The following is a 19,045-nucleotide window of genomic DNA, read 5'->3' as shown; positions in this document are numbered from 1 at the left end:
GAAGGAGCAGCAGCAGGAAAAGATACCATCCTCGGGTCTCATGCATACACACAGGGAGGGGCTGAGGGCTTGCACATCCAACATTAATTCCTCCTCGCTTTTTGTTTTGCATGCTTGAATTTTTAAAGTTTCTTATTCAACTTAAGCTGGCTTTGAATTTTTTTTGTTGTTGCTGCTGTTTGTTCCTTCGATATGCTACCAGATCCCTTAGAGACCCACACTAAACCAGGAGCTCTGGTTTGTTGGGTGCTGCTCAAATGCTCCCCCATGCCTCAGTGAGTTTGTGGGATAACTAGACAAAACAAGGAAGGTGGCCATGTCGGAACTGCAACTGGAATGTGGCCGCTGCTGGCTCCTACTGGAGTGATTAAATGGGAACAGGGCCACATAGCTCCTCCCTCCTTTGAAAAACAAAAACTGTGGGCACTTGTACAGAAAACAACCCCTGTCTCTGTTTGTCCTTGTCTTGCTGCGGTTTTCTTCTGCGAAATCAGATTTTTGTTTTTTTTCAGTATCATAAATTAACATAGGCGTGAGGTTCAAAATGGAGTTGAAACAAGAAATGGGCAAATGCCCTGTCTGCCTGGACGTCTCCTTAAGCAGCAGCATAAATAAAAAGCAGCTTGTAACTGCAGTAGAACAGAACGACTGGTCACTAAAAAGATCTTTTTTCGAGGTTTGCATTAAGTGACGGTTGTGATTTGTCCTGTTCTTTACCATTTTGAGACAATTTTGAATGAAGTACAGGATCACTGGACATTAAGATTTCAGAAGGAAGCCTGGAAGAAGATGTGTCTTCGTCACGGCATCTGTTAATTTTTAATTGCCTCGGGATAATTTTAAAACAGGCTGAAGATTTCTGAAACATTCATGTGAGCAAGTCCTTCAGTTTGCTGGCTGTTGATGGTAGGAAAATCCTCCAGTTCTCAGGGCAGTCAGACTGAGGAGCTGGATGAGAGTGAAAACGCTGTTGACACCTTCTCAGACATGGTTTTCAATGAGTAAAAACATGAAATAAATAACATCTGAAGTTCCCAGAGGGACATGCTGGTGGAAGGTTTCACTTCAGAGACTCTCCTACGAGTTCAGCTTGACTGGAAATGTTTAATATCCAAGAAAAAGAAAAAAAAAGTTCAAAGGATTTTTTTTCTCCTCTTGAAAATATTGAATTCAGGGAGTGTGACTCCAAGGGGAAATGAAGGAGGCAAACGGAAAACTTTTTGGCGGCGGGAGCTGGGTTTTTGCATTCACCTCAATGGCATTTTTCAGTCTGCATGCAACATGATCTCCCATGAGCACTGCACTCAGTTCACTCTGAAATTTCAAGGAGGGCTTAAGAGCCCTTTTAAGTTTGGGAGATCCTCAGCTGGTAGTGCTCGCTGCAGGCTGGTGTGGAAAGCAGGCAACCAGAGGGGAGAAATCAAACCTACACCACCAACGTTGTGTCCTGTCACATTGAGCTGCTGGCACAGGGGCCTGGGGGGTCTGCAGCCGCTTCTCCTTCACAGCGGGGTAGGGTGCGGGTCCTGCCTGGATCCTCCCAGCAATACTCCCACGTAAATATTTGCCACTGGCAAATTTCCAGCAAATTAAACTCAGCCAAGTCAGCTCTGCCTCTGTCCCGGGGTGGCCAGAAAAACTGGTACAAGTGACTGAGCTTCTCAGAAGGAAGGTGAAATCGTGGTGACCTTGTTGGCCAGGGGATATGGGGCCAGCCTCAGCTGTGGGCTGGGTGGGAGGAGGATGGTGGGCATCTTCTCTCCCCAGAAACCTCTGAGTTGCTGCATTTGCTTCCTATGTTTGCCTTCGTGTTGGGAGGGGAGGGAGTCCAGCCCCCTGCTCGAGGAACAGCAAATTCACCTGCAGAGGGGTGGCTATGGGTGCCCCAGCTCTGTGCTGGGGTCCCCCAGGGTAGGTGGCTGCCCATGGGGCTGGGGACAGCTTGCTGCCACCAGGAGGTAGACCAGCAGCTCAGCTCCAGCCGGAGTAACCTTAACTTGCCACATGCATATCTCACATAATCCGGTAGAAACTAAAGCTGCTAAAAATTGGTCTAAACAGGATACATTTCTCCTCTGAATGTTTTGGCAGGAGGGTTTTGTAAGCAGCAAATGGAAATGACATAAACAGAAAGGCGATCATCTGGCAAGACAGATCCAAAGTTTTCTGCTGTCTCTGCTCAAAATGAACAGCACCTCGGTGTAATAATCTTCATGTTGAGAACAATGAGGCTGTTTAAATAAATGAAGCACTCAAGTGCAGAAGTAAGGGAAGAGAGATGGCACTGAAATAAAACGACTAAAATTCAAGCCTCCTTGAGCCCTAAGGAAAGGATAAATCCATTAAGCTGTGAAGAATTCAGTGATGGAAAGAGTCCATCAGATTAATTCTAAAATTTATTACAAAATAAAACTTAGGGGCCAGAAAGTGAACTGAAAGAAATGGCAATGTAGCGGGAAGAAGCAGCTCTCCTAGCAGGGCATTTGGTACGTATTTGGTCCCTCTGCAGGTCTTTTTGTTGGGAAGCTTGACACAATGGTGTTTCCTTCTTCCAAAGTGGAGGTTTAAGTTCTGATTTACTGCAACCAAACCTTCTGAAGTTTAGTTCTAATTTACTGCAACATCTTTGCAGGTGGCTGGTTTTTGTCCCAGTCCCTCAGGAAAAATAAATGTTCAGATACACACCAAAAGGAATTAACAAGATTTTGGAGATACATATATATATATATATATATATATATAAAATATGTGTGAATGTATGTGTGTGTGCGTATGTGTATATATATATTTCACTTTGTCCTGTAGGGATGTAATTTTGACTAGCTATAATAAGGCATAATACATATGCTCAAAGTAGAGCAGGAGAAGCAATGCATAGCAGAATTATTCTGCTAGCTGTTTTTGGAAATGTTTTAGCCATCTCCATTATGCCAGTGTGACTGTGTTCCTATGGGAACAGGCTGCCTCAAAGTGAGAGGCTTCTATAGCAAGAGTAGGTGAATCCTGGCTAAAAACTTGGGTTTTAGCACAAATCTAAATATTCTGTAAATTTCAATTATTCTGCAATATTCTGTTTAAATTCACTCATTTTCAAAACTAATTAAAAGAGTTCTTTTCTACTCTGCCAATGAGATGCAATCAGCCACATTCAAACCATCATTCAGACTAACAAGTAGATCCTCAGTAGTAAAAGCTTGTTTGCACCCTCCTTGCAACCACGGTGTTACTTCCAGAGCTGCATCCTAGTGATGATGCCCCTTTTGAAAAGTACCATACTGCAGGAATAATCCCATGGGCTTTAATGGGACTGCTGCTGGACCAAAGTGCTATTCTTTGTGAAGGAGCATATTAGAATCTGGCTTGATTCTGATGTTTGCCTTAAATGTGTATTTCCTCTGAAAAACAAGGTCTTGTGTTGTATATAGTGGGAGTTTTATGTTGCCTTAATGTTGACTTGCAGCAGAAGCAGTGCTTACAGAAGAAAACCCTGGAACTTCAAAGCGCTGTCAAATGTAACTTGTAAAGAAGGGATTCTGGGGAAGAAAAGCGTTGATCTGACCAGTCAGTCAGAGACCAGAACGATCACTGCAGCTAGCTCTGTACTTCTTTGAATCAATATTCTGAGTGTTCATTCCCTGAACTGAAGCAGATCAAATGCATCTTTGCCTTTTTTTTGTTTTTAAGATTGGTCTGTGAGAATTGCCAGCAAAGTAGCTGTTGTGCTGGTAAGTGATATGAAGGAGACAATCTGCAGTTCTTTGCCAGCAGGTAATGAATGAATGAACTGGGAATTACAGGGAAGCTGGGACTTGAATTTCAAGGCAAGCTTCTAAGTTGAGGAAAATACACAGTTAAATGGAGTCATGTGCTGTACGTAAAGGGTACAGATGTAATCGAAACCTCAAGTGTGGTCCCATCATGTCCCATGCAGTACTATGAGTCCAGAAATACCAGTTTTCTACTAGAAATAAATGAAACAAGGGTGTCAAGAGTTGCAACTTCCAGTCCTGGTCTTACCCTTCCTGTAACTGCTGCTGAAACTTCTCTAGCTCTGTTCTCAGTTGGTCTATGACTTGTCTCTGCTGGCGTGGTCCTGATGCTCCAGGGTCAGTACTGCTCCTTTTGCACCTCGCTTGAGGGGCAGAGGGTGGCCAGGGTGATACATCCACCAGCTGAAGGCACAGGGACCTTGTGTGTGCTGGTTCCCCTGTCATCCTCAGGGCAGATGATGGTGAGATGACCCTAAGAAGAAATCCTTAAGGTGCTAAGACACAGCAGATTTCAGATGTTGGTAAAAAAAGCTCCAAGGAAAGGGCTTGGTGTTGAGAAACTTGAAGCATGTTTCAGGAGAGATCTGCTGCCTGCACAGGATTATGCAGTACTGGTGTAACTGGTCACCTCAGCACCTCACAAGGGGCCACAAGGTCCCATCTCCTTGTACAGTTTCACCTGAGTGATTATTTATTTTTGGGAGTAGAGCGCATGTTTGTGAGGAAAAGGAGTGAAGAGGAACACACTGTAAAGAAAGGTTTGAAAACTGCAAAACTTCAATTAGTGCTGAAATTCCTCTTTCAAATCCCAAGAAACATCCTGGTTTAAATTTCCTACTGCTCTAAGCAGCAATGACACATTGTCACCACTCCCTATATTTATTCTTAAGAAGGTACAGGAGTTTTAAACCGACACCTGAGCAGAATTTCAGTGGACTGAATATAATATCTGATAATGTACCATGAAGCATACTGTGCCCTTGGAAAAAACTGTTTGCCAATTCTGTCTTTAGAACAACCCTTAGAGCTCACAGGAGAACCACACAGTGAAAACATGGGTGTGTTAATCCTTCATAAGCTCAGTAAGATGTGAATTTGTTTGAGTAGCCATCTGCTGGTCTTGAGCCTTTATTATTTGCTTGCCAAGCAGAATGAAGTGGGTGAGGGATATGTGGCTTTTATTGCTCTGTGCAAAGCATACCTGGACTGTTGAGAGAAGAAGGAGGATCAGGGCCCATCAAGGTAAGAGGATGACAAAAGCAGGTGAGACAATTTGTCCCAGAGCTTCAAATGTTCACATTCAGCATGCAATTGTTTACAAATTGGATATATTTGAAGGGCAGCAAGCCAAGTAATTTTAGGCCACATGTGTGGCTAGTTAAGGAAACACATTACAGTGCATTTAGAGTGATTCCCATGAAACGTAATTTTATACTGTACCTGTATCTATGCAGTTTTGCCCTAATTCAGAGCCAGAGGATAGCACACAGTGGGGCAGGACACTGTAACACTCAGTGCCAAAGAGACTGAGGGGCAAAGCTCTGAAAGGGGCTGGTCCCTTTCACAGAGGATCTTTCCCCTCTCCCCTTTGAATATTCCCTTGTAAGCGTTACACAATGTAAATGCGACTGCAGTGTGTGGGTGAAACCCAGAAAGAGCAACTCCCCATGTGAAATGTGCCATCCCTGCTCACCATTTGCAGGGAAAAAGTGTGTTTTGTGTCAGGATGCCTGGCTTTGAACAGGGAATTTCCTCTGCCCAAACAACAGCAACATGAGTTGGGGTTGCCCTGATGGTTAGTGTTTTTAGAGGGGAGGAGATGCACAGGACGAAGAGAAATGGTTTGCAAGAGAGGCAAGATTGATTTTTCCCATGAATGCACCAGGACGGTGTAATGGCAAACCCCTTCAAAGCAGGGTTTGCTGGTTTTCCAGCTGCCATGTGGACAAAGAGCCTTTTCCCTGGTCATGGATGTGGTACCTGACTTGGGCAGTGCTCCTTGCTCATCCCTCTGCCCTTCTGCAGGATCCCCTCTGGAAGCAGCACAGCCCTGCACGCACTGCGGATGGTTTTAGCTAGCTCTTTGAAGTCCATCAAAGCGATCTTTAATACAGTGTGACCGACTTACAGGCTTTCTTTATTTTTTTTCCTTTTGCATTGGCCACACAAGGAATAAAACAGGAGGCATGCAGGACATAGCGAATGCTTCGTCCTGTGCTGGGGCGTGAGTGCTTCAACAGGACAGACTGCCAGAGGAACATAATCTCTGCCCTCTCTCTTCTGACCAGGGCTGATGGAGCTGTTTTTCCAGTTAATTTCCAGCTAGGCTATCAAAATAAACATCTCACCAAAAGCTTCTGCCTTGAAGTAGCCACACTCCCTCTGGATTTGTCTTCTTTCTGTGAATACCTGTGCTGTCGAATGGGGGTCTCCTCTCCCAGCCTTTCACCTGTGCAGCTGAAATTATCCTCTGCACAATCTTAACAGAGCATCTCACTTTAGTTACACAAAAGCACTGTTTTAAGGGCCTAGAGGTGTCCTGTCCCTGTGACAGTTATCTGAATGAAAACCCATCACCTGTATCACAACCCAAAGTGAATGGGATTTTCTGCTGTGCCTTGTGCAAATTTTGTCATTAAGTCACTAGGCAAGAGGATTGGGTTTTGTCTGTTTTTATTTTGTTTTGTTTATGTTTTAATCATCATTATTTGCAGACAAATACTAAAGTCCATGGTTAGGGCACCTATGGTCAAATTTCCTTTAACTCTTTCTAGCAGGGGGTGAAAATTGAGTCATGACCTTGTGATCAGAACATAAGCAAACAATCTGTTGTGGCAAACTTGTGGGGTGATTAAAAGAATATGATGATTCAAGGCAACAACATCCTCAACCTGAGATCATAGTTTTCACAAGGGCAGGGGGTAACAGCTGTCTGTTCATCAGAGGATTATATCTTCCTGCTGTTACTGCCGTGACCCTAAATAAAACCTCTGATGCTAGTGCAGCGGTGTGGCCGGGGAACACAGCGGTGGCAGGAATAAATCCCTCCATTCTGCTTTGGGGGGTTTCTGTGAACACGGTTTCTGGAGCCTTAACTAAATTATTTTTCCTGTTATGTCAAGGACTTGGAGATTCGAGTAAACTCCCTTCTACCACTGATCCCTTTCTAAAATCATAGGTGAGAACTCCCCATCTTGCTGAAGATATAATTGAAAGGCATACACAAATACAGTGTTTCATTCCAATATTTTCCCGTATTTTGGTTTAAAATCTTCTGGATTCTGAATCTTAGGTTGTGCTAGATTTAAAAACACTTGTCTGTCCAAGAGCACAACATGAATGAATATGAGCACTAAATTCTGCTGACCATTCACTTGCACATTTTTCCGCTGCATGTGATTCCAGGACAAATATTGATTAAATAACCTCCATGTGTGTGAAGTGTGGCCTGACACCCAGAGCGACCTTTCTCTTCCGTGTCTAATCACCAGAGATAGCTGTAAGCTTCCTTTTGTATCAAAAATCTTGTTTCATAACCCAGCTCCCCTGCTCTTTGGAACCTGAGTTTCTCCATTTGTTTGTTCAGCCAGTCGAGGTCTGCTGAGATATTTCTCTGTTTAATTTGCTTGTTAGCTTTGTCGCTGGCTGAAATGGCCTGGGGCTGGTTTGTTCAAGGCTTTTTTAAAATTTTTTTCTGGAAGAGCTGATGGAGGGATTTGCTCTCCACAAGTCGGCTGGCAGCGCTGCATGTGAGGTTCGCCTCGCTGCCCACTGCTCCTCCACCCAGATGGGCAGCATGGTGTACATGGGCACCGAGCATCCACTGAGTGTCTGATGGTTTTTATCCAATGGACCTCCCTTTTAATTTATAAAAACACCATGTGATATTTTCTAAATGCTGATTTTTTTGGGGATGCAAGGAACTGACACCTTTTCTTGCAGAGGTGCTGAGCTTCTGCGACAGACAGAGAGGGGACGGGGTCAGGGTCAGTGTTTGTCCAGGTCTGGCTCGGATGAAGCTGGTGAAGTGCAGAGTGCAGCAGAGCAATAGAGTTTGAATGAGATGCTGTCTCTTTTAGGGGTGCTTTGTGTTACAGGGAAAGAAGAAAAATATTATAACTGACTGGGACTGAGGGGAGTCTGCAGCTTCCTCACAAGGTGGGGAGGAGGGACAGGTGCTGATCTCTTCTCGCTGGCAACCAGTCATAGGACCTGAGGGAATGGCAGGAAGATGTGCCAGGGAAGGTTCAGGTTGGACATTAGGAAAAGGTTCTTCACCCAGAGGGTGGTGGAGCACTGGAACAGGCTCCCCAGGGAGGTGTCACGGCCCCAAGCCTGACAGTGTTCAAGAAGAGACTGGACGACACCTTCAGACACATGGTGTGAACTGTGGGGTTGTCACGTGCAGGGACAGGAGTTGGACTCGATGATCCTTGTGGGTCCCTTCCAACTCAGGACATTCTATGATTCTACGATTATAATTGCTTTTCATAAACATGGAGTGCAGTATATAAGGCTCCTATAGAGCCCCTAGCCTGCCCAGTAGGCTTCCCATGGGAAAGCTGGGAGAGCGCCTGGGCCCCTGCACACACTGCTCTGTACCCAGCCACCCTCCCTGTCCTGGGGATGTATGCTGGGAGCTACAGCGGTGGGAGCTGGGCCCTGGATTTAATTGTCTGTCATTTATGCCGTCACCAAAACTACTAATGTCCAGGCCTCAAGCTCCCAGCAAGGACATGCACATTTGTGGAGCATGCATTGCTCCCTTCTAGCCTAAGAAACAGTAGTATTTCTTCTCATGTTAACTAGAAATATTTATATTGGTTTCTCCTGAGATTATGATTCTTTTATAAATAAGTATATATAAAAAATAATAACTCAGACTATATATATCAATAAATACGTATTTATGTGTGTATATATATATCCCTGATTTCCCCTTCACTTCTCACAGCCTGAGCAGTCCCAGTGAGTGGACAGTAACTTTCCATCACAAATGCTTTTCCTGTGACTGTTTTTTTTTTTGTTTTCAAGGCCTGCCACATGAAAATAGACATAATATTTTCATTTTGGCTGTCTATAAATAAACAGAAAGTTGACTTCCAGAATGTGTTACTAGAGCACATCAAGTCATTCTAGGATTACTACCTTTTTAAAAAATACTCTCATGATTTACAGGCAGATAAGCATTATGATGATGAACCAAAATCTCTGTTATGCAGTGGTCACTTATAGCAGCTTCAGTTCTTAGTTGGTATTTGCCTTGTTGGGTATTTGTACCTCAAACCAATATGCTAATATCTTTTTGTTACAGTTTCCTGAGACCTGATTAAAACTAAATCTTGGTCTTCATTGGTCCATGTGTCTGGAGCCATGCATGTGCCAAACCAAGGGGATGAAGTGCCATGGGAAGCCCTCTTCCCCCTCTGCCTGGCCTAACCTGGCCAGTAAAGGCTGGTGTGCAGACTTCAGCTGCCAGAGGAGCTTTGCTAGGATTGCATCCTCCTCTTCCCCCTGCTCGATGTAATGGCAGATCTCTCTCCCTGAGGATTCTTCATGGAGACTGTCTATGCTTTTAATGTTAGCTCAGCTGGCAGAAGGCAGCAATGCCCCTAGTGCAAGCAGTGTAGTCTGCAAGCGGAAAAGCAACACTTTTCTCTGCTGCTGAACCCCATGGTGCCTCCTGAGATCATACTGGGACCCCCAGGTGGGTCACAAGTTAGTGTGGACACTGTCAACTTCTGCTGGTCTCCTCCTAATCCTTGACCTCAAGTTGCTGCTGGGCATACAGCTCATCTCCATGCAAGCTGATCTGCTTGAGGGAGATGGGACCTAAAGCAAGACTTAGGAGCGACTTAATGTCACCCAAGATTTCATTTTGTCTGCCATGAGCAAGCATTGCTAAGGCAGCCCCACAGCAGAGAGGCAAACTCAACACAGTCTGAAAGGAAAATATGGAAATATTTCTTATAGTGCCCTACGCAGGGATATCATTACTGACTTAGAGCTTCAGCAGGCTCCAAGCTGGCACCCTTTGGCAGGGTGGTAGGATGTTCCCAGCCCTTGCTGTTGGGGCATGTGGGATGGCACTGTCCCACAGACATGTTTTGCTCACTGCTACTTCCACTGGGATATCTGCTTATTTCACGTGGGAACGAGCCTTCCCCCTCCATGGAGGGTGTGAGTAAGCTGTATGTCCAGACAATGGTCCAGACAAAACCTCTGGTGTGGGAAATCTCCAAACTGCTGGAAGCGGGAATGCTGTGTTATGGGAAGAACGGCTCACTGTACTTTCCCGATGTCTTTTTCTGTACTCTTTCTTTAAAGTCACAGCTCTGGTTTACCGGACCACTGCTCCCACTAGATGTGCTGCTCTTCTTGTGGCTGTCTTTTTAGACATATGGACCAAGCCTTGAAGCTGCCTTTCAGTTCAGCTTCATCAGAACCTGGCCCTCAGTGAGGATGACTGTCCATGCAGCACACACTCGGTGCACTGGCATGGAACATATCTTGCCCGAGCATTTTGCACTTGGGTTGCTGTATTGCCCTCTCACTTTGACCAGCATGTTTCACTGTTCATTTTCCTGGTACATGATTTGGAAACCCCTGCTCCAGAAGTATGTAGCTGCTGAGTGAGCAGGCTGGATATTAGATTGAGGTTAGAGACATCCTTGCTCCTTCTTTGGACACGCTCCAGCACCTCAATGTCTTTCTTGTAGCAAGGGGCCCAAAAACAGACACAGTACTCCAGGTACTTCCTCACCAGTGCCGAGTACAGGAGGACAATCACTTCTGTAGTCCTGCTGGCCACACTATTCCTGATACAAGCCAGGAGGCTGTTGGCCTTTTTTGGTTTTGTGTTTTGGTTTGGTTTGGTTTGTTTTTTTCCCATCACCTATTTCTATGTCATAGAAAGCACTGGAAATCAGGAAGGACTTATTCTTACCTTTTTTTTCAACTTAGGGCAAAGCCTCCAGCACAGGACTGTGTCTCAGCCCCAGCTGTCCATACATCTCATGTGACAGGACTGCCTCGTATCAATGCATGACTTAAAAAGGTTACTTATAAAAGCTATTTTGCAGGGGAAAGCGAGAGTGTAGGCCAGCTATTCACACTTAACAATGCTTGCAAAGTGAAACTGGCTCACTGCGGACCAAAAAACAGACAACTGAGTAAGGCTGACCAGGTTCCACCGTGTCTTTTGTTTTCCTGGGGAGAGGACACAGGCATCACCTGTAAAGTTTGCCCTCTCAGCTCAGTTGGGGGTTGGGTTAGTTGTTCCAAACAGTGTCACAGCCAACTCAGCCCGTCATCCTGGCATTTGCTGAGGTGTTGTTTCTGCTTGATACCATGTCTCAGGAATTTAAAAGGATCCCTGGAATTTAAAAGGACCTGAAAGCTTTCCATTGCTCTGCTTTCTCAAGGTTTTTCCTGTGCTTGCTTATGTTTTTGATGCTCAGAGCAAACAGATGCTTGTTTAGAAAGAGGTCAGAATTCCAAGACTCATAGGAAATATTGTCTGCTTCATTTTGCACTGATTGGTACCCGAAGTTAAGCACGGGAAGTGTCCCTGTGAGTAACCTGAGCCATTCCCCCATTCAGGGCACTTCTTGCTCATGCTGAGAGCTCTCTTGCAGCATGAGCAGTGGGAGACCATCTGTGCATGATCTGGAGAAACATGTAAATATTACTGCTTTGGGGCTGTTATTTAGAAGGTGCTGGGCTAAATGATTTATGATTGTGCTCAGCACTGATGCTGGGAAGGTTCTTCTCAGGTTGGCTTTTATCACTGACGCCTCCTTATGGGGTCTCACTTACTGGAAAATGCCTGGTAACTGGGCAGTGGGAGGGACATGCAGTCCCAGGTCACTTAGCCCATCATCTTGTGCTCAAAGCTGTGTAAGCCCTTGCAGCATGAGAGAATGAAACCCACAGGCACTGAAGAGAATGAAACCCACCCTGGAGGCCTCTGCACTAGTTGCTGCTCAAAGTTTATCCCTCTGTAGTTTCTTATATATTTGTGTAGGGGCCGAGTTAGAGATTGACACTGCAGCTGTCAGAAGTGGCTTCCCCTTGTACAGATCCTGGAGAAGACACCAGTAGAGACCAGACACCATGCATCCCTGTAAGCCTGGGGGAGCACAGTACAGACAGCCAGAGGTGGTGTTCTTTCTTGGACATCATGGGTAACACTTGCTGTGTGATTTCTGTATCATGTGCCAGTTCTTGCCCCAACAGGTTTCCCTTGTCCACTGTGGAGTCATCTATTTGTTTAATGGAAATCCTTGGTTTAGAACCCCAAATACTCTAAAACTCATTCAATTTCAGACTTCTGGTTGGTTTTTCATCCCCTCTGCTTTCAGCAGAGCAGAGCCCTAGATGTGGGGACTCTGTTTTGACATTCATGCAGCTTTATTTTTTGGAGGTTGCTGGACCCAGCAGCACAACAGGCGAGGCTGTCTCAGCTCCGTGCCCCAGGTCCAGGCTGTGGCCAGATGGGGCACAAATTCCCAATAGCCACACACACAAAACCTGTATACACACTTGCACAAGCAGCACAAACAGCTTCAGTCCTGCCTTCATCTACATTTGATCAGGATGAAGGGTCATCAGTGGGAAATACATACCTTTGCACCATGTGGACAGCAGCTCTCCTCATACACCCAGTCTATCCAGTAGCTGTTGTCACCTGGGGGACACACAAGCCCCCAAGGCCCCCAGCCACACTCCCATTGCAGGCACACAGACACACAGAGGCTGTGGACTCCTCCAGTAACCAGCCATGGGCACCCAGTCCACCCAGCAGCTGGCCCTGGGTGCTCACATCTCCCTTTGCACAGACATACACACATGTGCAGACAGGTCTCACAGTGGACCCCAGGCCCCACAGTCACCCCTGCCACTGGCCTAGAACCCCTGGTCCTGCCAGTGGCCAACTCCTCCAGCTGTCTCACAGGGCAGGGACACACATGCATTTGGCCCAGGCTTATCTCCACTTTGATACCTGGCTCCCAAGCCACCTGTCCCACTTGCCTGCCAGCAAGGGTGGAGACCTCCCTACCCTGACAAGTAGATAGTAATGGAGTTTAATGAGGAGACAGGCCACGTGGCAGCAATGGCATGCTGGACATGGCCAGACAAATGTATTGACCAGCTGCTGTTGGCATGTGCTGGCCTCTTTTTTCCCTAATTTCCTCACACTTATTATTCCCCAGACCACCATGATCCCTCCTTTTTGGTGATTTTGTTTCCTCCCCATAACATCATGGTCTACAGCTTCCTCACAAGAGGAGGAGCAGGGGGCAGGTGCTGATCTCTTCTCTCTGGTGACCAATGACAGAACCTGATGTAATGGCAGGAAGATGTGCCAGAGGAGGTTTAGGTTGGACATTAGGAAAAGGTTCTTTCCCCAGAGGGTGGTGGAGCACTGGAACAGGCTCCCCAGGGAGGTGTCACGGCCCCAAGCCTGACAGTGTTCAAGAAGAAACTGGACAACACCCTCAGACACATGGTGTGAACTGTGGGGTTGTCTTGTGCAGGGCAGGTGTTGGACTCGATGATCGTTGTGGATCCCTTCCAACTCAGGACATTCTTTGATTCTATGATCCTATAAGTTTGTGCAATCCTAAAATGCCGTTCCCCTGCATCCCATAATGTGCCACAGTCTGTCAGGTGCTCAGGAGAGTTTCTCTTCTTGTGTCACTATGATGGATGTCACCCATGATGGATGTCACCCATGGTCCTTGGGGCTGAGTCTCCTCTGGGACAGTCCTGCAAGGAGCCAGGGAGGGACTCATGTCCTCACAGAAATGTTATTGGGGGCCTCCACGCTCCTCTGTGTGTGGGGCTGAGCCTTTTGTCAGAACATTAGGTCTGACATATAGAAAACTTTTTGCCCTCCCATCTTATTTTGAAGGCTTTGTTTAAATAAAAGCAGAAATTGATACAATCTTCTGATTGTAGGGGCTGGAGCTTTAGTGACACAACAACTGTGGGCTTGGCGGTGAGAGCACGACACTCAAAACCATTGCAGAGATAAAAATGGGAAAGTGGAATGGTCTGAAAACACAACCAAAATATCTAAGTGGACAAACGTAAGTAGCAAAACAGAAAGATTTCAGAAGGGCTGTCAGTTGGCCAGGAAAATCCTGGAATTCCATGTGTTGAAAGTTCATCAAACCTGTTTGATATAAAGCAACCCGCAGACCACTTCTGGGCAATAAATGAGTCTCTATTATCCCAAAGCCTTGACAAATTGAAAAGGCTAATGAGTGGGCAGCTCAGAAATCCTCCCTGGAAAATTCTCCCCTCTGGCATCAGCCAAGGAACGTCAGATCTTTTATGTTGTAGCTTTTATTTTTTACCTTTCAAAGAATGAGAGATGTGCAGAGCAGCAGCTCTCCTCCATGAGGTCTGCAGGGATGGCAGCCACAGACACAGTCACCTTATTTTATTTTTCTCTGCTCTGTTCACAATATTTTTCCACTTGCATGATTTATTCTTGGTTAGTATATAGCATAAATAGATAAAAAAAGATGCAGTTCTCTCTGCCTGAGTGGTAAAAAATACAGAAAAAGAGGTGACTAAGACCAAAATATAGTAAGCCAATCTGAAATATTTGATTCAACAGCCATCAGTTGTATGATGGCTCAAGGAAAGCCACCAGAGTAGAGAGTTAATCCAGACTGGTGAGTTTTGAAAGTGGCTGCGGAATAGGCCAAGGATTGACAAAAGGCTCTTGCCCATCTTTATGTTAACATGCTTCTCAAACTCTGAGGAAACAAAGAATATTTTCACATAAAACTCCTTCAACATGGTTTGTCCTCTGTCAGTACCCCAAACTACAGCCAAGCTTTCTGCAATGGGATGTGAAATAGAGCATCTTGCTTTCTCTTTGCTGAACTTGGACACGTTTCAGAGTGTCTGGAGTCTGTTTCCCTTTAAAACAAGCACCCCACTTGAAAGGTTTCAAGTTAGCCTGAACCAAAAGCCAGAATCCAGAATTCTGAGAGAGATGGGGAGTTGTTGAAGGAAATATTTTACCACGAGGAATGCAGCTGATGTCCCTCAGCAGGCAAGCATCAGTTTTGCTCCTGAAAAGGTTCATACATAGAAGACTCAGACGGGTTGGTCAGGTTAAAGCAGGGTGCTACCTCTGGGTAGCAAATTAGAGTGATGGAAAGAAGTGTTGGTTTTTGGGAGACTCCTGCAAGTCTCTTAACTGTGTGTTGAAGACAGTTCCCTCTTGGAGAATGACTTAGTGCTTCCTACAGCTCATGGGTGTCTCTGCCTGGTGTAAAAAGAGCTACCAGGGGCTATGGGGACATGAGTGACAGCCCATAGAGTAGCTCATGTCAAGTTTACATACCCACTTAGAATAATCATTTGTAGGGTCTTGGTAATAAATGCCTTAATTCTTAGTGTTCGTATTCTCATGTCCTTCCCAGTTCAGTCCTAGAATAAACAGATTCTGCAGTTTTCTTCTGAGAAAACCCACGAGATCCATTTTTATATATACCAAATTGGAAATAGTTTTCATCACAAAGGAAAACATATTTTTAGAAAAATTGTTTCAGTGGTAGTTCACATTTGTTTTAAAGAATACAAATGCTTTTATAAATGAACCACTTTCTTTGAGGAGATCATATATGCAGTAACTTTAAACAGCTGGCACAGCCTGGAGACCACCAGTACCCACAGCACAGACTTGGGGTTTTTTTCAAGAAGAATTGATCACATTTAATGACTTAGGAAATCTTAGTCTCCATAATGCTATGTTAGAACTGTTTGGCCATCTAACGGCTTGATATAATTTTCACAACAGCCTCCTCTGCTTATTCTTAGCATGGAGAAGAGCCTCAATGAACTCTCAATGAGGGCGATTGTGGAGTGTCTTGCCAGTAAAGCACCACTAACCCAAGAGTCCCCCAGCTTGATGCTCTCCATTAACAAAGGCAGAAGATGGAGCAGGTCAGACACACATGCAATTCCTTCCTCAGGAAATGTGTAATACCTTTCAAGAGTCACTAAGAAAATACTGTGTCAATACTCAGAGGTTGAGGGATAAAAGGGCTTTTTGACACCCCCTCACAACCAGTTAACTCTCTCAACACAGGCTTGAGAAGAACAGTCATATTTCCAATCATTTTGTGTGCTTATCTGTAATAGAACAAAAGAGAAGGAGAGTGTGGCTAAAAACATATTCTTTATAACTTTTTGTATTTCCTTTTTTCCTTTCTTAAGTGTCAAACTATTAGGGTTAAACTTCAAAGTCCCGTTGGTTTGTGTGAATGATTTGCCGAGCATTTAACAATTTATTAGCAATTAATAGAGCGTATTTGGCAGGCTAGCAAAGCGAAAACTCTTTGGTTGATACCCAGCAAGCAAACCACTTTAGAAATGCATATAAAGAGCACAGTGATTTCGGAGAGGGTTGTCATAATGAGTTAGAGTTTCTTGTCTGCTTCTATTCATTTGGCAGTAATGATATAAAGTGAATTGCATTAGGACAGAGTGAAATAATAAAAAGTAGTCTAATATTTCAAACCTAATTCTTTTAGATGTAATTTTATGGAAAATTTTGGCTTTTTGTTCTGAAGTGGAACACTACTACAATTTGAGATACTGGATGTTTTCATGCAATAGGAAACCAGCTTTTCTGATTTGTGAGTATCAGTGTCTTCATTCTAATTATATTAATCCTTACATTTGTGTGATAGAGTACCTGTATTTTTTAAAACTGGCTTAAGTAAAACAAAATTCTAATTAAAATAGTTGCCTCTTCTAGGACATCTGTTCAACATTAAAAGAATATCAACTCATTATCTGCTACACATTATCCAAGATAATGTTAGCATTGTTTTTCTTTTTATGTTTCTTTTCAATTGCTGCTTAAACTCCCAAGCACTCTGAAATAGTGAGTCATTAGGAATGTAATTTCAAAGGCTGTATTTAATCTCTTTATCTTTTCCCACAACTGATTTACCCAAGGGCACAAGTAAAGCACATGTAAGAGATTCCCAAAGGCCCCCAGATCATTATTTCTTTCTTATCTAGCCTTATTTTATTGTCACTTTATTTAAAACTATTCTGAAAAGACTCATCAAGTTGCTAATTTTGACTGTGAGGGAATTGGGTGGCTTTTGTCACCACACTGGATCTGGATTTTGTCTCTTCTGCTTCTTGTTTCACATATGTCTGATCCACAGAATGGTCTTCTGTCTACTTCTACTGTCTTTGGAGCACAGGCATGTTTTTTTATAGCCTTCTCCACCTGAAACTGTTAGATAAGTATAAACAACATCAAGTAGGGTATTAAGAAAGTGAAAACCAATTAATTCAAAACAGTTATTCAAGCTGATGAATATCAAGCATAAAAAATCAAAGACCTAACTGATCTCTGCTCTGAAATTTTAAGTCCTAGGTAAGAACATCAAGGATGTTCTACGTAAACTGCTGAGAAATAAGAAGGGGGGGAAAAAAAGGGAGATCATCTGGATTTCCACATTCTGGTTAAAATTAATGTATACTGGTACAGTAGTTGAAATGGATTGATATGTGTCATCACCACACAGAAGTGGTACCTTCAGAGAAGAAATGGGTAGGATAGAGGTAGACATGGGACTCTTCTTACCATTATTTCTGGGGATATTTTCCTTGTTTGCTTGTCTGAATATCTCATGCGTGTCACCAGATTGTATTTAAATCTTTGCTTGTGCATCGGCTAGTTCCGAGAGTTGAAGTTCCAAGCGGTGTTACCAGTGTAGAAAACATGTACCAAATGTTATTGTTCTTATCTGGTAACATACTCTAGTCTGAGGATGCCTTCCCAATAAATAAATGCTTTTAGTTTTCCTGTCTGTAATGAAAACTTTCCTCCCATGTTGACCTTAAGCTCCAACTAATTTTCCTAACAAGATGCTAAAAAGGAGCCTTGGCTACAAATGAGACTCTGATTAGCTTTGCTCATGGCCGCAGCTGGAATGTAGACAAAAACCACCCAAGGGCAAGTGGTCTTCAAACGTCCTTCTCAAAGTTCCTGCTGCCCAGGGTTATCTCCCACCATTGCCAAGAGTGGGAGGCAGACATGGCTGTCCTTGGCTGGAGACTCCCAGGGTCTCTCTTCACAATGAAGGTGGTGACATATCTCTTCCCACTGTCTGGGAGTCCATGTGGCTCTGCTGTGATGATGCTTGCACCTCAAACACTGTGCCCAGGATGCCAAATGTCTAGCTACACATGTATCCTAAAAGTATTCTAAAAAGGAGAAGCAGATTAAAGAGATGGAGACAGAAGACACAACTGTAACCCAGAAAATAATCTCATATTAATATGACCATCTAAGGGAGAAGAGATTTATCTGTATTTACAGCACTCATCATTTCAGACTTGATAGTCAAAATGCACTGTGTATTTCTAGATCGCATCCTTGTTCTAAGACACAGCAACCCAACCTGTGCTGATCCATCACTTCGTAACCTGTAAAGTAATCCGCATAAGACAACACTGTTTGTATCATTTACAGCACATCATATTTCCATGTGCTGACATACAGGAACACAAATTGTCCTCCAAGACTTCACGCAAAACACAGACTTGGGCAGCAAGAGGAATTCTGAGAAAAACGCTTTGCATTTCAGTTTTTATCCAATTAAATTGTTCCCCATGTGCATGAAGCAAGTCTGGTCCATCTTCCACTGAGTCAAACTTTGGGCTTATTTCTGCACTGTCTCACTCTTTCCCTTGGTAATTAGTTGTTCATACTTGTACACAGAAAATACTCCTGGAAATTTATGCTTCCTCTGTTCAGGAGCAAAGCAAAGTGTGAATCTGTTCAGACTAAGCAATATTTCCGCACTAAGACATGCAAGAGAAGGTATCATTAGTCTTTGTTTTCCAAATTTTCCACAACTAATTAATTTAAATATAGTAAAGCTCTTTCTTTGAGGCTTGGGGTCAATAAGGCCAGGCTGATTTTAGTGTTGATTATGGCTAAAAAGAAGAGTCCACTGATACCACATGATGTATCTATCAACAACTAGCACCTCACCACTCTCTTCTTTTCCTTTCGCTGCTCCTCCCCTGCCTATGATTTTGTTATCTTTTTTGTTTTGTTTGGGTTTTTTTTTTTTGTTGGTTTTTTTTTGATGGGAGTTTCCATTAATCAGCAGACAGGTATTGTCTTCCTCCTGCTTCATTAGGGACAAGCCATTCGTCCCTTTTGTTTGAGAAAGGCAAAGTTCAAAAGCACAACTAATGGCCAAGTAGGCCTTGCA

The sequence above is a fragment of the Columba livia genome, chromosome 2 (assembly GCF_036013475.1).
Source record: "Columba livia isolate bColLiv1 breed racing homer chromosome 2, bColLiv1.pat.W.v2, whole genome shotgun sequence".
Taxonomy (NCBI): Eukaryota; Metazoa; Chordata; class Aves; order Columbiformes; family Columbidae; genus Columba; species Columba livia.
The sequence above is the reverse complement of the archived record's forward strand: the minus strand, read 5'-3'. Positions refer to the sequence as shown.